Source organism: Zootermopsis nevadensis, unplaced genomic scaffold, assembly GCF_977971745.1.
Source record: "Zootermopsis nevadensis isolate Lab colony 2312 unplaced genomic scaffold, Znev_1.0 Znev_ptg000029l, whole genome shotgun sequence".
Classification (NCBI taxonomy): domain Eukaryota; kingdom Metazoa; phylum Arthropoda; class Insecta; order Blattodea; family Termopsidae; genus Zootermopsis; species Zootermopsis nevadensis.
The window spans coordinates 7,079,116-7,105,464 of NW_028259161.1; the positions used below are offsets into that span (position 1 = coordinate 7,079,116).

Here is a 26,349-nt window from a genome sequence, read left to right on the forward strand (position 1 = left end):
TATCCCTCGAATTCACATCAAATTTAAGTCGTCATATTGTAAACAGTAATGAAGTGCGTTGCACCATATATTTTGATAACACTCGTTCAATATATTTCAATCAAGCAAAAACATGACTCCGGGCAGTCTATATAGCTGCATGGAATTTGAATATTGCAATTTTTGTTACAAAATATCGAATTGTATCTATTATTTCAACAGTTATATATGATATTTTAAGTCTGAAAAAACAACTGTTTCGTGTGTAACAAACAAAACAGGAATACGTATATAATTAGATATGCTAAGAGATTAAATTATCAATCTGTAGAAATTTCGTATTCTGTAAACAATCATTATAAATAACTCAAAGAAAAATATACAAAAATAATTAATTCGTAAAAAAGTGTACATTAAAATATACACAAACATTTCAAATCTAATTAATAAATACAACCAAATCCCAATGCAGAAGTAAACGTGCAGAATTTTCTTACTGTTAGCTTAAAACGTTTCGTTGTATGTAAATCCCCCACATAATTACATTAAAGGTAGGGTCATTTCATTGTCTGATGGAGCTCAAGCAAATTAAACAAAACGTTCTATAATACTTGAATGGTCCAATTTTATTGTTATCCATTTCATATGACCTTAATATTAAATACCTCAATTATGGGCGGTGGGAAATGTTATAAGATTGATTATTATAAGAGTGAGAAAAATAGGACTGAAAACGTCCGTGTGAACTTTTCAAGAAGTAATTTTAAATCATACTGCTCTTAAATAATTTAATTCTTTATTACTGTGGTCCTTAAAGATGAAAGATAACGCAGGATGAGGACCTACAGGTCTCAGATTCAATACTATAATTTCATTTACAATTTTCATTCAACGCAGACTCGCTGTTAGCTATCCCATTTTTGTTCCTTTGGCGGAATCTTTTCGCTTTAACCATTAAATAATTTCAGTAAATAGTTAATGCAAAATGGGGCACACAGTCGAGTCCATTTCTAGGGTGAATATAAATAAAAATGTATTATTATATGATAAGTGTGGAGAAACTGGGATGAATGCATTTCATCTCCATTAAATAGTTTTTTAATTTATCTTTATTTTGAAAGAAATAAACGAAGAAAGTTGTAAAGAGGTATGTGGCATTTTATATTGGCAAAATATAAAAGCTCCTACGGATAATTTAAACATTAATCCCACCTCCGCGATCTTATCGATGATAGTCGATCCTTATAGTACGTGCTTGCTTTCTTTAAAAAGAATGACTTTGGGAAAGGGGGGGGAGGGGAAACTGCCAGAAAAAGCGAAACTGAAAATTTTAGCGTCAACTTTCAATAGACTCGTCGTAGTGGAATTCTAGTCGCAGGAGCTCAATACACTGTACATGGAGGCGTTAAATGGAGCAAAGTGTTCTGGTTCCCTCGATATTCAAACAAATTTTACTGCTGGATACATTCAAAACATATTTCCACTTGTGATGGCACCCGAACACATCATCCCGAGGCCAACAATTGCTATTATTTCCTTCCCATTCGTTTTTAGTTGGTGCAACTCAATCACGTTCATGTTTCAGTTCGCCGTAGTTACGTTGCATGGTACAATTTCAGTAATTGCAAACGTAGCACATTTTAAATATATATACATTTGTGCAAACATTCGGAGGTTTGTTTCATATTGGTACAACTCTCTACGTTTGATAAAGTTACGAGGTTATGTAAGCAGAGGAACTGCTAAAAGTAAGCAAAACACTCTTTACACACACTCACTCTATGGTGCAGGACATTCTTTGAAAAGTCGATTTTATACTCGGCTTGTCAAAGAATTTCCCACTTCCTTCTTTCACCGAGTTCACGAAAGTCCGCCTCCGGACTCTAGCCACATCCATTTCGCTTTGTGTAGATTAATGAAATATTATAACCATTTAACAATCCACAAAATCAATGGACTGTTCTCTTCTGATTGTAATTCTTTAATTGTTCTGTTTAACGATTCTGTAAGCAGTTCAGACTACAAATCTCTAGCGTCCAATGATTAATTATTAACGAACGGGAAAGGATATGGAAGTAGACGGTCGTTTTCTAATTGAAGGTACTTTTCCGACGTATGCCTGGAAAGAATGGGGCAAAGCAACCCTATTTCGATACCCGTACTCAGGGACGAGACTTGAACCCGCGACTTCCAGGATATAAAGAAGTGATAACTTCTCAGCTGAGGCGTTCGGTGGTTTAAAATACTCGTTTGTCATTATTTATTTGATTTTTAACACCAAATGATGTGTGATAGGATTTATAATGAATAATAAAATAAAGATATGTGCAAATATTGTCTGCTCTCGCAACTACTGTAAGAAGCTATAATGTAATTCGCAAGAATTTCAAAATAATTTTAGAATTATTTAACGACAATTCATAAACTGAATAGAAAATTGTGATGGTGATGGATTGGAAAAAAAGGTGGAAGGAAGCGGTCGTGTTCTACTTGTAGGTAATATCAGTTAATTTTTCTGGACGAACTACGAAAAATGAAATCAAAAAATATTAGTTTACTGTACCAAACCTGCCGTCTCCCAATATCGATCACATTGTGGCGGTTGGCACTTCACAACGTGTTATTCAGTAATTTGTATGGAGTAACTGTAGATAATAGCGAATACATTTAAAAAATGTACGATTTCCGTTCTGGGTGAGAATCACTTGCGTTCGGAAAACAAATATTATAGCTATCTCAACCCTCTCCGTTACAGCCATTATAAAGCTTGTTTTAAGAAATGCATTTAAGACGTGAGGTTACTACTAATCAGACAACATTCGTGTGCTGAGGTTCGAGACAAACGGTCCAGGTGCACACCTGACTTGTATTCCAGATAGATCTGATTATAGGCGAAATAGTACCACAGCAAAAACAGTCGCTTGGAAAACAGATTGGCTACAGTGGGACAAACATGACAAGACAAAGCTTGTTAAGTCGCAAAGAATTTGAAAAGGAATGTAAAGTACAAGTGCAAACTTTTAAGATCCCATGGACTGATAGAAGTCATCCACCAAATGATAATGAACATTATTTATTGTATTTTGTAATATAGTTTTGGACGAGCTCTCATTATAAATATATTAACACCATTATACCGAACGTCATGGTAAAGCATGTAGCACTCTTGCCTTATATTCAGGATATTTTGTTCTTCAACCTCGGCCCTGATTCCGTACATCCCGGACGAAATATTTTGGAGCCTTTCCTCATTTACTCTAAGCAAGCGATTAAGAATTAACTTAAAACAAGTCAGCCACTTTCTTTAACATTCAACGTTAATTATTATTTCGACGATACGCTAGCTAACATGTCCGTAGATACACCAGAATGATTTCAAATCTCATAGTTTCGTATCTCGTTATTTTCAAATTATTCTGTTATTATCCCTTTGAAGCCGAAGCTCATTTAAATAATATTAAAACATTAATTGCTACTGTAACGAAAACACAACTCCTCTCAATAAGATTTGAGGTTTTCTTGGCGGTGAGTACGAAGATGGCTGTCTTGTAGTTTGTAGTGCCTTGTAGTCTGGTAGACGTTTACTGACATTCAGAGGTCCGTGTTACCTCCAGACAGTCTCTCCGCTCTGATGATGGAGGCAGCAAGGACTTCTGAAACGTCGGTATACTTTAACCAAACTACACGGCGCTACAACTCACAAGACAATCATCTTCTTACAACTCATCTGCATTATAAAGATAAACTGGTTAATGACGTTTAGGGAAGTAATCGCTCTTTACATAAAAATCACACGAAATACATAAAATACTGCATCAGCAAAATGAAGACGTATTAATTCACTAAGATGGTGGTACATATAATTACCATCGAGCTTTATGGTGTTATATCTTCAAAATAACGGAGTCGGATGAGAATAGTTAATACAATTTAAACAACATAGCAGTACTTTGGACTGAATTCAAAGGATAAAAATAAATAAAATTATGTTATGTAAAAACTAGTTGTACCCCTGCACCAATAACGACATAAGAGTGAAACTATTTTACAAACCCATCTTATGGGTGAAGAAACATCTAAACCGGGGCTAGCTGTTATCCTCTACATAACAACCGAAGTGAAAACATCTTTGTGAGACTTTCCTTTCTCTTGGTTTGCGGTAGATATTTCAGGAAGGTTTTTACAAGTAGCGTTAAAAATGACAGGTCACTGGAAAATTTGTAGATGGAAAAGAGCGAAACGTGTAAAAGAAGATAGAAACTAATCTAACATCACTGAATGATCCTCGATTACCGACTGACGCCTACGTTTACCTAATTCAAAGCTGTTCACTTTCAAGGCAACACTTGTACGTGTGAGAGGTGAAACAGGTGTCTCATTCTGTCGATTCTCGTTATAAATGACACGTCCGTGATCAAAGAAACGCGTAGATTCGCACGGGTTATGCCTAGTAGCATTCCGTAAACAGAGTGAAAAGTTCGCGCTCACTGCTTCCACGGGCATTATATGGAGCTCAAATCGAATTTCATCTGATTTGCTTCTTAGTTTGTTTGACACTTTCTCGGTTGCAAAGGTACCACTCGGAATACCAAGGCGTGGATAGGAAGATAATATTAAGACGGATCTTGGGGAAATAGGAGGAAGAGTGTATGTTGGATTCATGTGGAGCGGCATGTAGACCGAATGGGGGAACGTGTCAACATGGTAATGAAATTTCGGGTCCCATAAAAGCGGGAAAATTCTTGGTTAGATGAGCTTAAGGAATCCTAGGAGTTGGTTTAGCTACAAAGCTTGTATCGTAAGAGAATGTGGTTTTGAATGTTGAATTAGAAAGGACAGAAAATGTTTAATCAATTAAACCATCAAATTTCTTGTCTGGAAATTTTGTAAATTTTCAGCTATGCAATATTCTCTGGTCTTATTCCTGCCTTTCCAACTATTTCCCATTCCACTTGGCGACGATAAACGAATGCAAAGACTGTGCATTTCGCGTTCTGATGTACCAGAAGCTTTTAAGCGATTTATTCTTTTAACAAATCCTCCCCTTCTACACCCATAAAATCGCACATATTCATCGGTTCTATTCCCCTCTCCATTGTCTTCGTCACACGGTTCCTTGATCTTGCGCCAGAAGAAGGCAAAGTTGTGAGCTGCATTTTCAGTATGTACCAAAAGTTACTGGTCTCAATTTTCAGACCATCTTTACACACATTTAACTTATAGGTCTCCCAACTTTATACGTTTTTCTCTAAAGTGGCTTGTTTACGTTCGAATATAATTCATTTCGATGGATATAATCGACAGTTTTATATCGTAAATCTAAGTATTATGACCGTAGAAACGAAGTTTTATTATACTTTACAAGCACACACTGCTTCCGATAAACAAGAACATCTTTATCTTAACGTAACTTCTTTATAGGAACATTTTATAACCCGGAGAAAGGATCAAGGAAAGAAAACACGAGTTATAAACGCCTTCAAGCCACTTATAACACGATTAATCGCTGCTACATTATCAACAACGCGAAGAACACTATATGAGTCTTTGTCTGCCAATCTGTTCCCGGAAGACGTCAGGCTATTATTATTTCTTTGCTAAATGTAGTTATTATAATTTCTACAACACGAAATACGTACTTGGCAATAAGTGGGATAAGAATATTTATTCTCGTCCCGCCATCCTTTCGAATCCTGATTGTTTGCCACCACCTACTTCAAATATCCAGTCTTCTTATGTGCAGTGTCGGCTTGACGAGATATTAAATTGCAATGCAATAATTAGCTACAAGAAGTAAAGTGGAAACTATTCTAATAAATAGCATATTGAGTATACGGTGAAGAGTGAACGAGTTTTACAACAAAATTTACGAAAGTTTATAAAAAAATTACCTCTACTTGATACAATAAAATTCGTACATACGAAAACAGTTCGTAGACCCTGAAGATCGCACATAAATATGTAGTTCTCCCTTGATATTATCCTAATATATATATATATATATATGAGAAGTCTGAAACGTATTTTATGGACCAGAGAATCGCATGATCCACTTAGATTCAAGTATCGGCTATCCATAAGAAACTTGCTTATGTGAATTTATCACTTTAAATAGCCTATGTATTCTACATTTCTAAAAAAAAAAGCCCATCGAAGAACGTTCCATATTTATTGCAATAAAAGTGTCATACTTCGTGCCGGTATGGAAAACTTTTCAAGAACTTGCGTCCAGTGTTTTGTAATCCCAAATATTTACTTCATCTGTTGTCAAACTGCAGAAACTACTTTAGTTCACATTCTTTATATGGCATATATTACACTTTTCAGGGGAAAAAGTACCATGGCATAGTACGAATTAAGCTCGTTCATAACCAATAAGTCCCGGGCCGGACACCTGCTATCCTCTAATTTTACGTGAATTTCTAAAAATATGTAAGAAATCTTTGGGACAGTAGGCTAAATTAAATATACTACGGCCACTTTCTCATTCACTGTTCCATATTCGTCACAGGGTCACAACAAAGAGGAGGAAGCTCGGAAACTTCTCTTAGAATTTCAAACTAATAAAACATTCAAGTACAGACAGATATATTACATTTAGAATCATTATTGTATGACTCACGTACATATTTCAACTTTTGTCAATACGTCTAGTGAACCCGGAGAATGAAACTTTATGGTTGCTTTCATTTTCTACTGTTTCGACTCACTTTCTATTATTATCTTAATGACTATAATCTGATATAATTATCACTTACTGATATAATAACAAATATCTAACATTTTTGTCATACATAAATTAATATCCCTTACCAAGCTCTAAAGTTGAAACAGCGTCGTTAAATAAGTTAAGTCATTCTATATACACGAGAGCATGTAATGTCACAGGAGTAACTTCTGAGTAGTAGCTGATCCCAGCGTTTCGTAGGTAAGCCAGTGACATGGTATCACTTTTAAACTTTGTGTTCTGCGAACAGAAAAACCCAAGAAGAAAACTCTCTCGCAAGCCGAGTAAGAGGTTATTTTTTGGCTTCAAACACATGTGATCTAGGGATTTCTACGATCTGAGAAATTCGTCGGACAGAGTTTTCTCGCCCTAGTATAAAAGATGTAGATAGAACAAATTGTGCTATCATCCATTTTCTGACGATGGTGGGAAGAAGGAAGGAGAAGAAGACACGTTAAAATGGTTTTGCCGGACAGTGGTAGCGGGATAAAACGATGGAACTTCTGAAAACTTCTATGTCTTCTGCCCCTCTTCGTCACACAAAGTGAGTAAGACCTCGTATCTTAAATCTGCGTTCGCATGAGATTGGTAACATTCTGGAGTTTGCATTGGGACACTGGACATCGTCGAACGTCTGCAGACAACTCGGGGCTGTCCATTATGTAACCTGTAGGTTTCCAGGGAGGAGATGGTGTAGAGGGGAGTTACTCCCTTAACAAGTTTAAAGACAGTGTAATTGTAAAAAATTGGAGAAGGGCTGTTAAGTATCGAAGAATAAAAAGGAGGATATTAAATTTTTAACAAGAAAACTTGAAAGTGAAAGTGAAAAAATGACAACTAACCAATATTTTTGTAGCATGAAAACAAGAGGCACCAAGAGAAGTCTCGCAGTCAGCACAGGCGATGTATTTCATGCGATGAGCCTCAAACAAACGCCATGTTCAATATACGATGTGATCATTTGGCTGAGTGGAAATACGCTCCCTCTGTACCTAAAAAAATACAACAGTTAATAATCATATCCGATAGGATACAATTGGATGGATTACAAAACTAATACAGAAATTGTAGAGGAGTCGAAAATAGTTCCAGTATTAGAAAAAAATAGAATATTATAAAACAAAATTGTTTGAACATGTAGACAGAATGGCAAGAAGCAGGCTACCCAAAATTTTAATAAATTATGTACCAAAAGGAAGAAGATGTCGGGGAAGACCTCTGAAGAGGCTTTTTGAAAAGTGAAGCCGGAACAGGCCAACGAATGGCCTAACTCCATGAAAGCTACATGATGATGATAATGATGATGATGATGATGAATAATCATCATTCATGACAATATTTACTACTTTTAATGGCGGTGGCTGTTCCTTAAAGGCTCATTGATAGTCTATGAATTGATCTAGGCAGTGACGTCGTGTGGACTCATATGTAGATAATAGGGTTTCGAAGAAAACAGTGTCTTCATATTTTTCAGCCCTGAAGAGGGACCAATGGATATTTGCGCAGAAACAAGCCGATACTCCTTACTAACGCGCGGAAAACTTAGGCACTACCTTATTAATGGTGAATAAAGTCCGATAAATGTGACATCAGAGGCGGTTTCTAGTACAGTGTGTGAGTAGGGATAGTACAGTTTTGGAAACCCTTGAAAACGCGCTGTGACGTCACCATGAATCAAACAAGCACAACTGACGAGTCAGAGAAAGTTCTTCGTGGAAGAACTAAGAGAGAATAAAAAAGAACGAAATCTCGCTACTTAGAACTACCCTTGAAGTCCATCCCTCTCGACTTAAAAATGTTCTTTATAAACTTGGAGATTTTTTGTTTTTGTTTTTTTTGTTTTCTAAGACGCTCTTATCTTATAGAATAATGAGCTCGGACACTTCAGTCGCCCGACGGTGTCTTTTGTGCAGAAATCGAGAAACTTGAATTTGGAGGCGAAATTTATTTATTCCAAAATTATCAAGTTAGTGAAACCCGCGGTGTCAAAATCTCATTGATGATGATGATAGAGTATTCACGAGTCTTTCGCATAGAATTCGCTTCAGGTATAGATCCCAGTGCTCTAAAGTGTATTCTATCGACTTTAAATCAAATCGCCCCAAGATCTTTTGTAACCGGCAAATTATAAACTGTGTATTCAAAATTAAAATTAAGAATAGCACAGGGCATTCTGCATGCTGCATGCTGAGGAATAACAGCAGCGAAGTATTCGTATTTATTCGACCACTAAGTATGGTTCTAGCCTGGAGCAGGATGGAAAAGAGATGAACGAAAGATGCCTGAAGATAAACAATATACGGATCGCGAAAACTATGCATGAAATAAATAAATATAGAGGCACAGGAAAGGCGCAGAAATTTAAAGCAATGCGAATATGAGAACAAGTAACTAAAAGGAATGCGAAGGATCGGATAAAGGCAAACGCAGAAGACGAAACAAAACGGGCGTAAAGAAATCACGAGCTGCGAAAAGAAGTAAGGGATCCACAAAAGAAAATGGCAATAAAGAGCGAGATAAAATAGGAGGATGCAAACGCGGTTGACATAAAACCTTGAAGATTGAGGAGATATTCTCCTCGAAACGACTGTACCTACTTGCAAGATGACAAAGTGGTGATCAAGAACACGGTAACATTACAGAAATACTATGATTACTATGACGGATATTGTCCACTGTATGAGATATATCTACTTTAAACGCAAGACGTTTCCGGAGTTTTCTCCATTCCTGTCCTCAGGTGATTGGTTGTCATTATACGGAAAGATTTTTATTATTATTCCATGGTTCGATAACCGATGTCGATAGTATAAATAATGACAAGCAATCACCTAAAGACGAGAGAAGTGCCAACTTCCGAAACGTCGTGTATATCAAGTCTACCTCAGACAATGGACAATGCCAAACATAGTATCCCTATAATGAATCAACAACTGTCGCAATATTTAGAGAATGAAGACAGTGACAGCCAATAAAAGAGTAAGAAAGTGGTGATATGTTTAAGAAAATATGAAAATTAGAAATAAAAACTAGAAGAGAAAGAGATCAAAGTGGGACGATAGAATGTAAAACCGGACAAGCACAATAATCCCAATATTAAGAAAAGGAAGCCACTGTAGCAGATGTCGACTGTACCACCGTGTGTGACGCTTTGTTTGGAGAACACCCAGTGCAAATGTACGTACAGGAAAGACTGCCAGTCTTTCGTGAGGCAACAACTCCTAAGAATTTAAGTTCTGGTCAGTTTCACAACAAAGGAGCTTTGTAGTCTCGCCCGTTAGAATATTCAGAAACATATTCAACTGCAGCGACATTTGTTGTTAAAAATTAGCAACTTCAGTCCATCATTCGAAATTGTGGCTGGATACCACCGACATTACGATCGCCTCACTTATAGTCTCTCAAACATTAAATCTGTACTCCGTACCCCGAAAATATCAAATGAAGTTGCACATACACACACTCCTCCAAAGTGACTTTCTCATATATAAACAAACTGTTGTGTATGCATGCCTCACTTTTACTCCACGAAAATGACTTGGAAAATTCCATTCTAGTGCCTCCCCACCACCGCCGCTCAGCAAGAGACGCTGAAGAGTGGGTGCCATAACGATTGTATTCACTGTAGGGGTTTCATAAGGGAATAAAGGCTCTCTGCATAGAAGTGGAACAAAAGAATTAATGTACAGTAGTCTCACATGCAAACAATAATTGCAATTTGCTATAAATGTTTTCGCTTGTACCCCTGAGAATTGTCTCCAGGAAATGGAATCATACAGCGGCTGAAAGTTATGGCGGAGTTCCACAGGTCTGTGGCAACTGACAGCGAATCAGGGCTCGAATGTGCATAATGGAAAAGGGATTTTGCTTCTGTGTACAACACGCTGCTTCCTGCGTGAACTCTGAGAAATGAATTCAGTTTCAAAAAAATTTTCTTTGCATAAAATATTTAAATCGAACGCAATATTGTACGTCCTTACATATGTTTAATTTCCAAACCCAAACGACGGATTTCGATTAAACTGAATACTGGACTCTGTAGTATGCAATGCAGGTTCAACTGCGGGCCTGTCAATTATAAAACCTACTTTACGCAGCGGAAATTCGAATTAATTGATTACAGATTACACAAGATACGTCTCATGGCTCAAACAACTAATATACTTAGATAAATAGATTATATATCCCGTTAATATCTATAACTTTACTTGAAGAGCTTGTGATATGATGTATGCAATATTTATCGAAGCGCTTGGGAAGAAAAATATCGTCCCTTTCTCCTCGACAGACGTCATTACATTTCTCAAAATAATTTCTTCCAGAAAAGTCTAATAGAAGACCAATAAGTAATTTAAAATCGTAAAAATGCACCTGAAAAACGTGTCACCTTTCAATAAGCCAAACATCGGCTGCAAAACCTTGGTATTCATCTACTTTCGGTGAAGGTAGGTGCGTACTATGACAACAGTTAACAAAAATGTTATTCGTCACCTCCTTTAAAAAAGTTATAACTACTGATCCGTTTTATTCTCCTTCTTTCTTATTTTCTTATGGTTGGATTTACTTATTTTCAACCGATTCATAATACTCATTTTATTTGTCATGATTTCCAATTCCAAATCTGACATTTTTTGTCCTGTGTCTCATCATTGGGGATTAAAAAGTGTCGAACTGTTTCACCCGCCTCATAGATAGACTTAATAAAAAGTTACAGAACAAAAATTTACACAGGTGTTTGTTATGCAAACGCACAAAACGAAACCACGCATGGCCTGATCTGGTATACGTCTCACTTTAAACAGTTTACAATTTTCGGATCGAGGAACAAAACTTGTTGAAGCTATTCATCAATTTCTTCAGAACAAACGAGCCCCGAGAGACCAAATTGCTCTTTCTAATGTTGTCAGTGGCTTCCGATCGACTTCATGATACATTGGCTCCTTTGTGATAATAGATACCTACTACAGAAAAAAAAACACAACTATCACATTAATAGAGGAGTGTGCTCAGTAGATCAGCGACTGTTTATAGCTCTCGAGTATTTCTATTTCTGAGTGCTAAAAGACAAATGAGGAGAAATGTGCGCTCTAAATTACACCGCAGATAGTTTCAAGACAGAAACCAACGTGGAAAATTGTCAAACATCTTAATTACACCAACTGAAGTAAAAATGAATATGCAATGTGAATTAAGAATCACAATAAGTCAGATATATATATATATATATATATATATACATAATAAAACATCTACTAATTTTTGAAATGAGGTTACTTGTATTTACAGAAAGAACGACAATATTATACAGAAAAATATAAAAAGGAGTAAAAGATCAATAAACGAATATAAATTAACGGGAAACGATATTAAGAAGCTCATAAAAGATTATAAAAGAGAGGGAACGTGAAAATTTTTATAATGAAATTATTTTTTTAAAAAATAAAAGGAGGTAATGGAATCAATGAAATAATGATGGACAAGACGGATTGAGAATGTGATGGAATAAAGAAAGCAAAGCAGGTGGTGTGATTGTAAGTAGCAGGCAGTAGTTTGATATTGCCTGGGAGGAAGAGCTAACTACCTTCGTAATGAGGTGGTGGTCCCACCACGTATGCCTTCCCAAGAGAAATTAGGCGTCGAAGCAACGCATGGAAGAGCGGGACTACATAAACTAGAACTCAGAGAACGAGCAGCCTACAGATACACACACACAGCTTTTCGAATAATCTAGCGGCAGAGAAAGGGAGTCCCACACTATGAACATTCGCGCGGACGCGTTAATACGACATTTTCTTCAGGATCTGATGAAATCGAACGAGTATCGATCGACACCAGAGACCACGATAAGACATGTTTCCTTCAGTTCCTCTAGACACACATACAATCCATATATATCGATAATATAACTATAAATGTAATTTACAATGCGCGAAAGAACAACAACGATCCATGATCCGATATTTGCCGTCAAATGGTGCGAAAGCTAGCGATATTTACGGTAGAATTACATTAAGTACGTCGATAACCGAAGAAGAAAAGTTGAAAAACGGATTAAAAGATTCCAAGGGGGCGTACGAGTGTTGTTGATAACGCGGGTTCTGATCGGCTACCGGCTATTAAAATGTGATGCAGTCAAACGACATATCGACAAACATACACGGGACAACCGAAAAATCGGCACTAATGACATTGCATGTGAAATTATCAAGGTTCATTTCAAGAAGCGGATTAAGAATGTTTTAAGACACAATCGAAATTACGTAATTCTAATGAAATGAGACTAATGCATTAAAACATGACAACACCGTAGAAATTTCAGCTACTGTGTGATTATTTTTTTTAAATTAGAATAAAATCAACTTTATCTATTTACTTACCTTTGCACACGCGTGTACAGCAAACCTCCGTCCATCTTACTGAGAAGAGAATAAAAGCGAAGAAGTGTTCTAGAATTTCAATCATCCATCCACCACGCGTGAGGCAACAGGGATCTGTGGCGGATATAAACATACATGTATGAATTATACTTATGAGGTTTTTGACAAACAAATTCTCAGTTGTGGTTGGTAGGTTTAAATTATAATTCTGAAACCATGTGCGGGAATAATCTAATAAAATGGGTGTTATTTATTTGTAGCTTTGATAATTTCGGATGACGAAGACACGCTGAAAAAAAGAATGTATAGTAGAAAATTCCACCAAAATTCCACTTTTAGCAGCTGGTACCGCCTGTGTACTTCGGTGTGAGTTCTATTATTTATGTGTGGGAGTGATTTTGTACCACATTCCACTTGCCTGGCAAAGTGTATTATTACGAAAGGCAATACTGCAAATACGGCGAGGCATGTAATGCTTAATTAACTAACATAAATCCAATTCATGATCGGCACACGCATCGCTTGTTCATTCAGTGTCATCGCTGAAATTCCGACCTAAGTTGGTACAAACCAAGGGAATGTAAACATGTTCCACACTTATATCACCAGTCTGAAAATCGAACATCGCATTAAATGATGAAGACTGCTAAGACTGCATTATCACAGCATGTATTTTTATAATGACCTTTCTGTAAGTAACATTATCATCATAATTACCACAAATTGTTATAAAGTATTATTATATGTTATATATGTAGGAGTTATATCTCATCTCCCCCCAAGCGTCTTCATGGCGTATAGTGGGGCAGCGTTTATTTTTATATAAACAATACTTAATATATAAAAAGATATTAAGTACTGTTTGCAATCCAATTAAGGTAGAACCTATCGTTGTTGAATTTTTGGCTCTTGTACTGATTCATTTATTTAAACATCAACTGATTTGTTGAAGTAAGCTGTTTCATTGTGCACAAACCAAAACAAATTTCCGAATAATGGCTATACTAGGATATATCCAATCATCACCCTGATTATAAAGGCAGAAAATACCTCTAAACTATAAACTTCTACCAGGTCACACGATGCAACATCTCAGAAGACAGCTGTCTTCATTTAGATTCACATTTATATTAACTTTACAAAATAACTGAACAACTTAAATTTTTATTTATTTTTTTAATATTTATTAACAACAGGCTGTCGAGAAAGTATTCTTAGAAGAAAACCAAAATGGCGAAGAACTGTTATCTCAAGTCGTATTTACACTGCGTTTTCTCCTTAACTACGTTAGCAAATAATAAGCATTCTCTCCAACGTCGGTTATGGAACATATCTGTTCATTGCGAAACGTCATACGGCAATGCGGGTGTGTGTACACATCTAAGTGTATGCTTATATTTGTTATGTATGAGTGCCAAGACTACAGCGTCATAATATTTTATGATGCAAGTCTGCCAAAACTACGACTATGTCCAAAACCTTTACGATAAGGGAACTGTATATAGCTATGTAAGATTTGAGGTATATAGCTAGTATAAGCCAGACAGGATTTGTTGTTTAAGGGAGTGAGGGATTTTCTTCGAAAATGAAAGAAAAACATGAACTATCTATTGGTAAATCCGAACCCGTGATTCCATAACGAGCATATAAGGCAGATGATCTGCGTCATGATCTGTGAAGTGATAAGAAAAGCAGAGGTTCTGTTGTTGCTGCAATGAAAAGTTCAGTAAAAGCAGAGAGTGACCGAGTAATCTAAAATGTCAGTTTTACCACTACAGCAGAATCTGTATTTTTTTCTTCCAGTGAATAACAGGCTACAAACTTAACTATCATGCACATTTCTGAGGACAAGATGTAACTCTGTTCAATCTGGCAAATTATCAGCGTTATTCTTGCTGTTTAACTTCCGAGGTATACAATGAAATAACTCATGAGATGAATACCGGCGGTTCAAATTGGGCCATAAGCACACAATATTTTGTGTAAGACTTGAGGTTCTCACAGCGGTGAGTATGAAGATTTCCGTCTTCTGGGTTGTTGCGCCGTGTAGTCTGGTCGATGTTAACAGACGTTTCAGAGGTCATACTACCTCCGTCATCAGGGCGATGAGTATGAAGATTTCTGTCTTCTGGGTTGTTGCGCCGTGTAGTCTGGTCGATGTTAACAGACGTTTCAGAGGTCATACTGCCTCCGTCATCAGGGCGATGAATATGAAGATTTCTGTCTTCTGGGTTGTTGCGCCGTGTAGTCTGGTCGATGTTAACAGACGTTTCAGAGGTCATACTGCCTCCGTCATCAGGGCCCTGATGACGGAGGCAGTATGACCTCTGAAACGTTGGTTAACATCGACCAGACTACACAGCGCAATAACCCAGAAGACGGAAGGAAATCTTCACACAACATTTTACTTTTGTTATAATGGCAATAAACTAAAAACTCTGGGCTTCATGAATAGGTCATCTATACACGACACACTGTGCAGTTTGACACCTGAAAATGTTATCTGGTCGTTCAATGACCTCCAAAATCAGCACTATACATACACATAATAATTTCGTCGGAGGGCATAAAAAAGAGATAACTTGGGAGACCTGAATATAGAAGGAAGGATATTACTGTAATGAATTAAGAAGTAATGGAGTGTGAACTGGATCCATTTAGCTCAGAGCAGGGTTTCAGTAAAGACGGGGAATTTCTTGTCAATCTGAGACACTCACAGATTCTCATTGAATTACGTCAAAAACAAACTCTTTCCTCCCAGATAAGCTCAATTCCATCTCAGAAATGAAGCCACTAACTTGTGACAGAGGGTATAATAATGAGCTGATTGCTCAGGAGGATATTAACTTATGACAGTAATTTAATACTTTCAAAAACGCTATACGTGAAGTTTCTTGACCTTGGCAGAAATCGAATGAGGCAACACTATAGTGCAGAAACACACATAACACGAGTAATGTACCATCTGCAGCTGAAGCTGATCTAAACAATACTTAAGAATTTAGTACGTACTACAAAGAAAACACATTTCTCCATTACAAAAATCAACTGGTTAACCGATTTTAAGGAAATAATCCCTGTTTAAACCGACAGTAATACGAAATCCAAACGTAAAAAGGTTGAGTTACTGACTTTTTAAATTAGGTGGTAAATACAGTTACCACTGGGCTTTAAAGGTTTAACGTGCAGAGTGTCTTGGTGTCAAGGTCATTATGCGGCGGTACTCAGCGGATGACAGTAACAAGACTTCTTGTGTTAAAGCGACAACACTTTATTAACTCTTTATCACCTGCATGATATTACTGCTATTGTGAGTGTCTATAAAACATACAGGCGTAACTAGGAGAGAATAATATTGAGAGTGATGTAAGGCTAGAGGAAAAGGCTAACGAATTTGAACCCTTCTACCAGAACATGAACGTTTCCGTCATCTTGTCAGTTCGCGCCTTATATTCCACAACGCGTTTTATTAATCACCCATCAGCTTTTGACGGTCTAAAAAGTCTTATACAGTATATTCTGTGAATGAAGGCGGAGGAGGAATATTTGGAATGAAACTTTATTATCTCCCGAGGAGTTTATATAAAACTGTGTATGGCTCTTTCTTAATTTTAAAATACAAGAAGAAAATGTTTTGAAAGAAGAATGAAATTAATATTTATTTTAATTGATGGGGTAAGCTACACTGCTTCCATCTATTACAGCCCTAGTAATAGGGGCAACGGGCTCTTCCAAAACGTCGGTATAGATCTACAAGTCCACACGGAGTTACTACCCAGAAGACTGACATATATGTATATTCTTTACAACGCACATAACTTTTGCATTGGCAAATCATACAAAGGAAAAGCTTATTTTCGAAATAATTCAAGAGTTTTCACTTTTTTAAGTTCTGTGCAGATATTTAGGTGTATAGACCTATTCTCAAATGCAAAGTATTTGCTGGTTAGGCCCATAGAATTGTTCAATGTAATTTATACAATTACTTGAGGAAAAGTTTTACATAGGCCTATAACGTAATTTCAGCAGAAATCGATAAAAAATGCCAGTCACGAGAAATGAATGCTGACCCTAATTGACGTAGGCTAAAACTACCTCATTAATGCTCCTGGTTTACAGAGGTGTTTCTCACTGTGCAATGTTTCCGAAGGGGTGAGTTCTCGGTAGAAGAAATGTTCATAAAGTCCTATTCCTTTTGTTAAGTGGCAGCTCTAACACATGTTCAGTAGTTGTAAGACATCAAAACGTCCTATTCTTGTAACGGTGTGGCTTTGCAGGGAACTAAACTGAATATCCACAGTAATCTGGCGTAACAAACGAGATTTGTTGTTCGGAGGATTGTATACAAGTTTATGGTGAATGGTGAGACCCAATTTCAGTTTTGTTCAGAACGAAAATCTCGCAGTCTCTGGAACGTGCTGGAAGAGAGAGCAATAGCTCACTTTCTGTCATAAACCTCCGGTCTTCTTGTCTGCGTCACGTACACTGTCATGACCCATTCAGGTATATAGTGTGATCCAAAAACTGTTTCAATGTGACTTAGCTTCTTTTCGGTATTCAGTTAAAGAACATTTTTATGATCACAAAAAAACACCTTCCTTCAGCTCCTAAATGTACGCCCAAAACTTTAATTATGGAAAATAAATTCTTGGAAATCAAATTGTTTAAAATACTAATACAGTCTGGCGGCACTGGACCTAAAAGATTTTGACGAATCTCCTTCAAACGAATGTGACGACAACTAGGCTGAATTCTGTTGCATTATTTACTTTATCGACACTAGAGTATTATGTATTCGTCCTCGCTGTGACTTAGTTAATACATCGACGCTTGTCAACTACAACGTTTGTTTCATGTTGGATGAGAAGCAAGAATACGATAATGATTACTGACTTGGAAAGATTTTAGATTAAAGAGTCGCCGATAGTTTCGAAATGAAATAACGGAATGATGGGTTTAATGTCCACTCGTTAACCTTCTACTGAAAGTATTATTAATAGTACATAAATAATAAACTGTTCAGTACTTAGGTAAAATATTTTCCATACTTTTATTTAAATTTTATGAATAGAAAGTCTTTCTGAATAGTGCTGATTTCTTTACAAACTTTGATCCACTTCCGGGAATTTATTTTATTTTAGTCTTTAATGAAAAATTATTACGAATTAAGATCGCGCTGTCTTGGACAAGTCGAGATCGAAACCTACCCCGATCACGTACGAATACCGGATCTCGTCTGTATTCTGATGGACCGATTCTCGCAAGGTGTCGTGACGAATAACTAATAGACTGCATGAAAGACAAGCCTCTACATTGCAGATTAACATAGCAAATGATAACACAAAGAAATAAGCAAAGGAATGAAAAACCTTTACCTTACACATCTTATACCAAATTTACCTTAGCTGTCATAAACTTCTTTAAAACAGATTAAATTGCTGCATTGAAGTTTTTATAAAATAGAGGTATATTTTAGAAGTGGTCTTTAAAATGCTTACTCCCGCTTTGTGTTACTTGTGCCTCTGAGTCTATGCCTGCAGTGTCTTACATTTCAGACTTCCACCCTCTAGAAAAAATCGCTCTCATCTGTTCCGGTTTTATCTTGTCTTTATTGAGCCAGCCCCCGGCTGATACTGTCAGAAGAATATCAAGAACACGAAGCATCTTGACAGAAAACAAGACAACCCAATAATCGTTAGTTTCACAAAACATTAACGTGGCTCTTCAGAAATGGTATGGGCATTTCTGTTTCTGAAGCACAGAGAAGAAAATGGGCCATGATGTGATAAAGAAGTATCGGAAATGCCGTAGTGTGCATAATAATGTGAGAAACACAAATATGGTGACCGGATTGTGCAGAATATTCCCTCAAAAAGACTTCATGATATCAAGGTAAATTGAGATTATGAAAGAAGTTACATGATTTCTCTTTTACTAATAAAGGAAAATTAAAAAATACAAGCCATTTCACAATAAATTCACGTTTGAAAACAGGAAGAAAGTAACAGGCTTGCATAAAATAAATTTGATATCGGACTTGGGTGAGTTGTGTATGTGATGAAGGTAAAAGTATCATATTATTCGTAGAGAGAAGATTAACTTGTTATTCTATTATTATCGCCTATAAAATTTAAAAAAATTGGTAATTGATATCCACTATTTGGTGCTATGAATAAAAGGCCTGCAAGTACTGCGCGGATTTTACGGTCATTCTATCCCAGCTTCTGTATATCGGACGCCAGTTGTTTAATTAAGTAAGCAATGTTTTGACCAGTGTGTCAGCAATAAAATTGGAAATAGTATCGGTTTGTTACTCCTTAGTTTACTTTCACGAGGGTTGGTAATGAAATATAAAGTAAATAAACATGAAAGTTTTCGTTTTATGTAAGTTATGCCTGTGGCTAACACATCTTTTAGTCGATTACAGCCGGTACTCTAAAGTTCATCTGATTCCAGCTCTTGTCTGAAGGCATGTCACGACTAAGCTGAAATAAACTCATGACATCAAAGTCCAGACGATATTTCCCGAAGAACGGCGATGATGTAGAGTCCGTCTTCTTTCAAACTGCCGTTAATTTCAACACAGAGAAAAGAGGCATTTTCGAGTATCTGCTTCAGATTCTTCACACGAATTTTATAGTAGAATTCGTTTCCCAGCCAGTCTCCTCGACATTTTTCAACGGGAAAATATCTTCATTTGTATCTACTGCGTATTCAGGAAGCCAAGTCTCGAGCAGTATCTTAGAAGGTAATCCTGTGCAAGATCAATTTTCATTTTACCACAATTTGCAAGCAGAAAACGTGTTCTGCATCCGCATATGAAGCAAATAACCCACACCGGCTTACATAAAGTTATATTCCACTTCAGATCAATAGATAAAATTTATTTTAGAAAATTCTTATATCTGTATACCAATTAAATGGTGAAATGCAATTCAATTAGTAGGATACACTGTGCAGCACGGTGTTTTGACAAATACCGCCTAAAAATTGATTTATTACAAAAAAACTGATAAAAAGTAAAATACAGGCTTCAAAACCTGTGTTACACAGAGTAATCGTGTTGGCTATTCACCAGAATGTCTGCTATAAATAACAGAATTTCGCTTTATTTACGAAATGCTTTGTAAGATGAAGGTCAATTACAGCCAAGTTGATATTCACTTGTTACTATTTTTAACAATAAGACTCTGAAGGAAGTATGGCAAAAACCAAAGGTAAATTCTATTAAACCGTATTCAAAGAATCTCGATATTATGAAATATTTTGAAAATAAACAGAAATTTAAAGATAATTTAAACTGCGTTCTTCGCCTACTGTTTATAATTGATAATACAAGTATACAGCGTGAACAAAAGTTGATTCACATGCACAAATACACACATACGTACATACGCACAGAATGACAAATTACAAAAACATGTGTCGTTATGAACAATTTTCTTAGCATTCTAATCCGTGTCGAGTTTGCAATTTGCAGTTTTCGGAAGAATTTTTTATCAAAATTCTGTGCAGGTTTGTTGTTTCCCAGCCATCCTTTATGCGCAGATCCTTGACTCCCATGTAGTAGGCCTAATGATACTTGAGGGAAAATCATAATCCGGCCGGCCGTAGATATTAAATTTCAAAAACTTGAATTCTCTAGCATATTGTATAAAACCGTATTTTAGAATTGGTTGTTAGTTTTAACCTTCAAGTCTTTCCTCGCCCACAAACAACTTTACATCCAGAGCACACCACGAGCTTTCTGTTTCTAAGCAGAATAAAATCTTGGAGATGCGAACGTTATTTGTTGAACGCAGTTTACACGTACGGCAGACTCCGGAGCTGCCTGCTGAGGCAGACGAAGAGACGGGCAACGATACAACCACCCAAGGGATATTTATTCCGTTGATCGACCTGGAACGACCACAAAGGGGAGAATGTGCGGCTGTCGGTATGTTGAGGGTGAAAGAAACCTGTATTGACTGCTACGCTGTTTTAATAACTTACCCCGAGGCTAGAAGGGTAGACGTAAAAGAGGTCGAGGTTAACCCTTGTGTTTTAGGAAGGTGTTTATTATGGGTTAAAGAAAGATAGCACGGACTGTACGTGAAACACAGATCTTTACATAAGTGGTGTACCGCAGTTAGGACCCGCTGTGATACATATGGATAATATTTTGTGGTTTACCCCGAAACGTGCGTCGATATTGGTGATCTTGGTTGCAATTTGGTGCGGACTTCAGAACTGAAGACTGACATAGTGTGGTTATCCGAAACGTCGGCACCTATCTGTAAGTCAGGCGTTATAAATTAGAATAACATACAACATTATCCATGTGCATTTAATAATTAATAGCCTTTTAGGGTAATTAAACTTCGTGTCGAATTAGTAAACAGTCCATTGCAATTTGTAAATTTTAACTTATTACTACTTTCTACCTCCTTTGCAGGAATATTATCGTCCCGGTTCCTAAGTCTAACCTGCTGGTGTATGAAGGAATATAAGATACTACATTAGGTACGTGTTTTGCTGGTAATGTCACCTCCTCAGGTCCTTGTCACAGATTGAATACACAGGTAACTACAATTCATCATGTGTGTTGTTTCCGCAGGTAAAACTTAAATGTGCCAGTTATTTAAATCTGAAACGGGCTTATTTTTGTGTAATTTCAAGCACTATGTGACATCCAATAAAGACGTGTAAGAGAAATATTCTTCAGGACAACTTTGCTAACTCAGCACGATTTCGAAAAGAGTTCCTCTAATACTCTGCTCTCATACGATATCTGACTTGTCTATATTTTTAAGTGTCAATATTTGTTGACAAAAGAGACTCTTTTCCCAAGTTATAAACATATCACTTATATATGGCGAACAAACTTTGTAGAAATGTAAAGTCCCCGAGCTACGGGAAGTTATAATATCAGTACACGCCATGTCCACAGAGTTCGTGTATTACATGTAAAGGAAAGGTTTTACATTTTCGGTAAGATGACTGTCTTTTGGGATGTTACGATGTGCAATGTGGTAGATGTTTTCCGACGTTTCAGGGGTGTTTACTGCCTCCATCATCAGGTCGTCCTGATGATGGAGGTAAACATCTACCAGATTACACGGTGCAGCATCCCATAAGAGTCACCTTTGTTCTCACAGCCGTGAGAACCTGCAATCTCGCCTTTTCTCTGTAGTGTTTTCTTTTCTATTATGTTGTATTGTCAACAAACACGTGTCGCGTATTCAAGGCTTCAGACCACATCATCATCTCTTTGCAATCTATTACTAACGGGACAAAGACGACATCCCAGTTACATTTCGTGGACATTTTCTGGTGGTGCTGAGGACGTGATGTTGGCTTATATGTTTTCTTAAAAATATATAATTTTTAAAACCCGTAAAATTTAATATTGCTTTACTGACGTTTGGGTTAAAAAATGTATATTCTCTTAACCACATCTTTAGTCTCCCATTTCTGATTTTACAGCAAATTCAATCCGTAGTCTTCCCAGTAATAAATTCCGTGCTTAAAAATATTCCCTAAAACCGAAGTATCACAACGTTTGAAAGAATAGAAAATGAGATGGCTTGATTTGTATGCGTCCTTCACAGATGCGTTCCATTCTACGCTGTTCGTCACGGTAATGAAATCTCCAGCGATGCTATAAATTCCGCTCTTCAGTTGGGTGAGCATCAGAATGGTTAGCAGTGGCAGAGCGTTCATAAAGAAATGCAGTTTTATTTTACTTCTTTGTATTTGGTATTCGGACTGAACATTGGATGTAGCGTCATATCACATATCACGCGAGCTGAAAATGCAAACTTGTAAGATGTTATTCCTGCCACATCTGTAAGCAGCTTTTGGATTCGTACTTCAGATTCGGTTGCTCTGGTCCTTTCAGTAAACAAATTGCGTTTAACCGTACAGGTCGGAAGCACAGTTTTAACTGGTTTTCACAAAGCAGTAAGCAATTCCACACTGATGCTTGAAAGCAAGTTGCAAAAATTGTATTGTCGCTGGATATTTTGAAGGTGATATCTTGTGCATAATTCCACTATAACACGTGACTTGAATTCATGTATGTTTGTACGATATCGTTTACCACGGTTCAGTAGCTTTAACGGAACTTAATTCAGCATCACAATGTTCGTTAGTTCGCAGCAAAACACATGCCCTCCATTTAAGTCGTTTAAACCGAAACGTTTATAGTTAATGCGAAACATTAAAACTATTTAAAATGAAGCGCTGGGAAAAATATCTACTTTCAAAAGAGGATAATTTCGTAGCGAATGTAAAAAAGTGCCATTACAAGGATCGTTGAGACCTGCAGGGTATATTCTTAGCCTAAATAAAACGATTAAATTAATGTGAATTCAGTACGTAGCTCGAAAATGTTGTAGGAAATCCTGTTTACCACCAAAAAGGCATTATCGTGCATGAACACTCCTATTGGATGTGTTATTTTATCATTTGCTAGAAACTAGGATATATTTACTAGCCTGCCAATATATGCTTATCGAGTTTAATGGCTGAACTGTACTGACTAATGAATTTTCTCAGGATCCAAATTATTATATTTTTTTAACAGTCGCTTTCGTTATTTCTTACTCAACACTATTAACTAAAAGCCACGATTTTTCACGTAGTTCCATTTACAGTATACTATAAACTGGCAGATCCTTAATTCACAGCCACTTATAAGCTTATTGACCTCCACAGATTCTTATTTCTTTACGCAAGTGAATGAGAAAAAGGCATAGGTGATAGTATATGCAACCGGTCTCGCACCACATGAAAACTAACCTCACCTACAAAAACCGCGAGAAATAAAACGTCTCTGTAACGTGATTTCAGATGGACCCATCAAATATTGCCACCCTGCTTTAACTGAACAGCCCCCCTTTCACGTATACGTGACTTGTGTGTTAATAGGGCAGTTTTACTCCTCCTGAGGGCTACGATATCCAACCCTGAACCATCATTGCAATAACCGTGATCCGAATTTCCAGAAATATTAATAAACTGAGCACAACTTACGGCACCTCGAAACCCCGCTATTTCCACTTCGTGAATTTAAAGTCCATTTTCTTGTCCCGTCTTCCTTGGTTTCTGTTCTTCAACGGCAACTGACTGAAAGGAAAACTCTGCTAGTCGCTCTTCGTCCGCATGGAACAAAATTTGTTCCTTCGTTTAGGCCGGTTTTCTCGATTTTTGTGCTCACAAGTAAGAGACTTATCTCCATTACCCAAATTTTATATTTGTCTCGCTCTTGGAAATGTTATACCTATTGTTCCTGTTAGTACAGAAAACTGCAGGGATTTCGTGGAAGATTTCTCAATATGGGAAACAAGAAACTGCAGAAGTCACATCCTAAATCACAATCATTCTTTCAGTAGTCAATGGATGGAGGCCATTTGCGACACCAAAGTATGGAGGGTGTGTAGTGTAATTTGTGGTGTAAGGGTATGGTCCGGATTATTCTGGATTGGGATATGATTCAATGGTGGACCCTTGAGAACACTCTAATAGCCCTTCAAACCCAACAAAACGCGGGAAATGTATTTATTAGCTAAGCATCTGCCGGATCCATGAAGATAATATTAAAACGGGTCCCTTTATATACCTCATGAAGACGTGAACATAACTGAAATGGCTGCGGTATCAAGTTTGTGTTGAAGATTAATAACAAATGAATGTTGATGAATACTCAGGGAATAACCTGTGTGTCTAAAAAGAATTTGATAGATTATAAAGACGGTTAATTAGCTAAGCAGTATCACATGCAGTGGTTATGAGTAATTGAATCAGAAACTTCAGGATGGTTTTAAATGGAGATTCAGGAAACTTGTAAGTACCAGGGTCAGACTAGCTGGTACCTTGTCGAAAGTCCAACTGGGTACGATAGTAAAATAACTGTTAGTTACGTTGCCCCATAGATAACCTGCTCAGTGGCTTCTGTTTCTGGGATTAATGTCCCATGCATAATTATGAGATATGATAAGCACCTCAGTCGCCAGGAGTAATAACTACATTTTAGTCTATGTAAGTTTTAAAAATTGAGGATTGAAGATGATCATTTGATAATCGATTTCATGGGTCCACTCAGTGTGGGTACTGAGAGCAAGGTACTTTAACGCTATCCAAGTTTGTCTCATTCAGAGTTAACGAACAGGAAAACGAGGTGGTGAAGCTGGGAGGTACTTGAGCTGGTAATGAGAGTGGCAGTGTCTCCTCCACAAGAGAAAAATTCTATGCCTTTATAGGGATGTTGTAAGTTCTCAACACATCGGCATTAAAAATTTATCCATTACCGCCAAGTTTGTTAATTTAATTTACTTGTTATTCTTCATTGGAAGCTGTGGTATGCGCTATCAGCAGTGAATTGTCGTGAACTGTGGTAGTTTAAACTACAGAAAACTGAAAACGACTAATCCAAGCATTTTAATTTTTAATTTAGAAGCCTGATGTTTAGCAGAAAATGTTTCAATAAAAGATACAATATCTAGCACACTAAGTTATACTGTAATATCAAAATCGATTACGTGATACCAGCATACCAAAGGGCCTAATCCTTGAAGCATAAGAGAAAAAGCAAACTCGTGGATGGTTCGAAAGAACATGGTACACCGAATATCATTTTTTTTATTCTACTGGCTGAGGGTGAAAAACAGGTGTGATTGGCTAGAGACAGTGCGGAACGTTATAACACTATCACCCACAGCAGGCAGTCTAAATTATATATATATATATATATATATATATATATATATATATATATATATATACACACACACGAGTGTATCGGGTTCATATTTTCATTAAGCACAGAATCCAACACAACTTGAACAACGTTTAACTATTTCAAAGTCTGAAGCAAGCAGATGGTGCAAATTTCATGCGCAAGTATGTCCTCAAGCTTAACACCAGTTAGACCTGAAACAGTTCTAGGGGATGGAAAGAAAGAGAGAGAGGGGCAATCCTTTAAGTGGCTTTGTCTGTTCCAAAAGGTCCATTAAAGTTCGCTTGCTCCACCCTCGTGACCATTTCATCCATCCCGTCGCGTGAACCTTACGTTCCACAACACTGAACAATGCACGTGCGTGTATTAAACTCCGTTACAGCATCGCTAAGGCTTGGACCACAGTAGTATATCTACTGCAGATAGTTAACTTTTAAGTTCTACTCCAATACAGTCAAGTACCCTCTACTACTTAATCTATTTACCACTTAATTTAAAACGTATTACAGCAGGGACAATATAAATGTTCTCATTGCCAACGAGTGATA

General features: G+C 36.9%; 1 protein-coding gene across 1 annotated transcript in view; it reads right to left on the reverse strand.

The window, feature by feature from the left end:
• The window catches only part of LOC110836165 (nephrin), a 700,179-nt gene that overhangs the window by 547,584 nt on the left and 126,246 nt on the right, over positions 1-26,349 (reverse strand). The window contains exons 4-5 of the mRNA XM_087358243.1: positions 13,084-13,197; positions 7,549-7,698 (exon numbers count right to left, since the gene is read on the reverse strand). The gene's annotated coding sequence lies outside the window, so the exon portion shown is untranslated. The remainder of the gene's footprint in view (positions 1-7,548; positions 7,699-13,083; positions 13,198-26,349) is intronic.